At 42.2% G+C, this 4,061-nt stretch overlaps 1 protein-coding gene across 1 annotated transcript in view; it reads left to right on the forward strand.

Moving 5' to 3' along the window:
* Window positions 1–3,949, forward strand: part of limd2 (LIM domain containing 2) — a 15,617-nt gene extending 11,668 nt beyond the window's left edge. The window contains exon 4 of the mRNA XM_012825894.3: window positions 1–3,949. This exon is cut by the window's left edge and continues 373 nt beyond it. The gene's annotated coding sequence lies outside the window, so the exon portion shown is untranslated.
* The last annotated feature ends 112 nt before the right edge of the window (window positions 3,950–4,061 follow it).

Here is a 4,061-nt window from a genome sequence, read left to right on the forward strand (position 1 = left end):
CACACACACGCACACAGATACTTTACATTCACAGATGATAATTCATGAGCTCTTTCACCCAATATCAAATCATTTTAGAATTGCGGACCTGCCCACTCATGAAAAGACTGTCCTGTCTATCCTTTTATCGTTAAAATAACGAGTCTTTTGTACTGTTTTCGTTATATCTTTGTTTATTTTTAAATTTCATAATTCATATTTGTTCAAATTTGGATTTTAACATGAGAAGATTTTCCATAGGTTGTTTGGTCGTTTGTTTGGTTGGTTGGATGGGTGGGTGTGTGGTTGATTTTGGTTTGTAGTCTGTAAACCTTTTGTTGGCTGTAGGAATGGCTAGTTGACTGTGACCAAACTTGTTTCAAAATGCGCTGGTTGTGTTGAGGTATTGATCCTGATATTAACGGTGATGATGATGATGATCTGAATCTTGATGTTGTTCTAGTTTGTAGAGTAGTCCGGCGAGGCCGCTGTGGTTTGGGCCTCTCTGGCCTGAGACGTGTCAGATTAGCTGCAGACTCAGGTGCACAGCTCGCTCTCTGAGGCTTCAGAGCATTGGCTCAGGTATTGATACTTTACCGAAAGATTCCTGTCATTTTAACAAAACAAACACAAAAAAAAAAACAAGCTGAACGACAATTGATTACATTTTTTTTTAATCATTTTATTTTAGGTGGCTCGTAGCTTCTTTTTAATGTTTTCTTTGATTTTGGCAGAGCCATTTTGTGACCGGTTTTGACGTAAGAAATGCCTGTCATTGCATCATTACTGCAGCCATTTTGTTTTTTTTCTCTGGCAGGGTACTAGAGTAATATCTGTGAAACAAACAGGGTACAGTCTTCTGTAAATATCCGAACCCCACCCATTTCTCTCTTTTCCTCTCTCTCTCGCTCTCTCTCTCTCTCTCTCACACTCACTCACTCTATCTCTCTCTCTATCACTCTCTCAAGCACATCAGCTGGGTCATGGCATAATTGGGCAGGCTGGTAGTGTAGTAGTTGTGGGGACAGCTGTGTTGTCAGAATTGCATATGAACTCCGATTTGTGCTCTGATGCACAAAGAGAAGTGCCATCGCTTTCAGTGAGATCCTAATCAGAAGCACTTGAGCAAGTCGACCTTAAATGTGGCGTTGTCCTTAGACATGTAGTCCGCTGTGAGATGCGGGATACTTATTTCCTTTCTGTTTTGATTGTACATTTTTAAATAATTGTACTCAATTGTTTGTATTCTGTTCCGATTGTCATTGCAGTCCAGATCATTATTTTGTCATATCATACTTCTTGTTTTTTCCGGAACATCTTTTGTTATCCTTTCCGTATTTGGTGTGATGACCTCTGCTATCATAGAGGATTACGCTCTATAGGTTCGTCCACACTCTAGGTTGCCACATCATCAGGGTAACCAGACTTGTGCTGGTTTAAAAAAAACGAACAAAAGCCAACACTGGCACCCCATTTTCACTGTACTACTAGTCATGTGCCCTTTTGAGCAACGTTAACGGATGTCTCCGGAAGTGCCCTAAAGTCATATCTCGTGCTTAACTTCTCCTGTATGGGTTTGGTGGTTTTCTGTGTTGCTTTCATTGCCGAGTTGAGCTACTTGATATGCTGTATGCGAACATATAGATGTATGTGCATGGTGGGTTGTTTGGATGTCTATTTTAATTATTATTATTTTTTTTAAATTTTTTTTTTAATATAATCTTTTTGAGTTTTGACATTTGCACAAGATACATCTGCTCATAAAGACCTTTTTTGTACATTGGTGTAGCTTACACATAGCGAATGTACTGTACTGTACTGTACTTGTGTTAATTGTGTGGGACCAAGCTTGTGTGACGAGGAAGACTTGAGATTCACAGGGAAGCTTCTTGCAGGAAATGGCATTGCACGGTGTGACTTCACCTCAACCCCCCCCCATCCACACACACACACACACACACACCACCCTCCCCCCCCCCCACACACACACACACCACCCTCCCCACTGTGCCACTTCCTGCCGTTAAGTGTTTTTCCTGTTTGCGCCCCTTCCCCCTCCAAAAAAAAAGTTTGAAAAGAGCAGTTTTCAGTACAAGGGATTTCATCCATGTACTGCATTATTTGGATCTCCAGCAGTCCGCTCAGGAAATAGTAGGGCTTTGAGGTTGTGATTGGATGGTTGTCACGTCATTTATTTTTTCCCCCTCCTGTCTTTGATGGAACATTTGAGTTACAAAGATGGCGGTGGTGTGCATTGGCCTCTAGATGGACATTCCTCTTCCCACCCTTGTTACCCTTTGCTGTGATCACTGATGTCTAATGTAGACGGAGGATATATAGGATAGACCCAGTTGTCCGCATGGAATGTTCCTTGCCCTGCCCGCACCATTGGTCCCTCTGTGTGAGAAACATGTCCTCACATCCTATGACGTGCCCTGCTGTTGTGTTTGTGTTTCGTTTTTTGCCACTTTGTGACCTCACTGAATTGTCTTATCATCCCAAAAGTTCTCGTTTGTCAATCCTTTGCCTCGCTTGACATGACTTCTATTCTTATTTCCCGTCTGTAATAAAGTCCCCCTTTAACAGTGCTGTGAGTTTGTTTGCCACCCCGTGTTGTGCTGTGCTGTGGATGAGTGTGTCAATGTGCGGGGTGGTGTGAAACGGAGGAAATTTAGTCAGCAGTTGATGGTCAGGGAATCCACCCCTTAAACCACGGCCACATTGCATGCCTGCTTGTTTACTCTGCACCTGGAGTAAACACTACCTGCAAGTGTCTCGTACAAGCTTTTTCAATGTACAAGGCTTTCGGAGCAGGATTTGTGACTCGCGAGTTATGACCAGAAACCTATAAAGTACAGGGTACTTTCTATGTCTGTGGTTGTGACTGGTTGTTCTGTGTTGTCCTCCAATATGAGGAGGCAGCTCCCCCTGGTGGACGGGGAAGGGGGCAAGCGTGTCTAAGAGCTTTATGGAGTGAAAAAAAAAATAACGTGTGCAGATCAAGCGGCCTCATTTCGGCCAATGACGTCATATCTCTTAAACATTACTCTAGTGCAACAGATGTCCGTTTTCTTTGATTTTCTTTCCTTATAAAGTCATGGAAGTGCTTTCGAAAGCCATCATTTTTTTGGACGTTATAAAATGGGCGAAGGAAAGACTTGAGCCACTTAGACATTAAGACTATTATAGCCTTTTGTGAAATGAAGAGACTACTGTGAAACTGAAAGCGCTGTGAGAAAACGCAAGTGGAGCTCCAGAAAGGCCTTAGAATGAAACAAAATTTCTCATCCATCATTAGGTTCCTGGCATGTGCAGCCAAGTCCATATTTAAGTAGCGAATTATTCCCCCCCCCCCCCCCCCCCCCCTAATTCCTAATGTATTTATTTTTACAAAAAACTGTCCCTGGTTATTAGTGGGCATGCTGTAGATTTGGCCGTGGGTTGTGGGCCCACGTCCTTATTTGTACACAATCAGATTAGCTTTGAATCCCCCTGTTTCTGCTGTTTCAATAAACGATCACGTTTTTTCCTCAGTAAACCTGCATAAAGTGCTGGGATAGGCCCCGTCTGACTCTAGCGCAAGTCTCCAGACTGCACAAATACATTTTTGGCATGCTTCGATCAAATGCGTTCACCCGAATGGGCTACTTATGTGTGTCTATCTGAGTGAGTCCAACAAGGTCAAATATTGTGAAAATTAAATCAGATGATAAGATTGCGTGATGATGTAGGCCTACTGTTCAACACGAAATGTACAATTTCACTGCATAAACTTGACATGTGAAAATTGGTGGCCTTAAGGCGCTAGGAGTTTCTGTTCTCCCCTGTAGAAAACAATGATGAACGTGTGTCACTTGACTTGTCTTTTTTTGCCACATTCTTCTGAGATCACGTTTCCCTCTTTTTTATTTTCATTTTTTACACGCTTTTGGAGAAAATGAAAGAATAAATATGCTGGTGTTGACCTGTATGTGTGTCGAAAATGTGTCCCTTTTTTCCCATGCTCTGTAAATGAGGTATGCGGTTTAAATCAATTGCATGACTCCGTTGAAATAGACTATGTAAACCTTTTACTCTGGCAT

The sequence above is a fragment of the Clupea harengus genome, chromosome 1 (assembly GCF_900700415.2).
Source record: "Clupea harengus chromosome 1, Ch_v2.0.2, whole genome shotgun sequence".
Lineage (NCBI taxonomy): Eukaryota > Metazoa > Chordata > Actinopteri > Clupeiformes > Clupeidae > Clupea > Clupea harengus.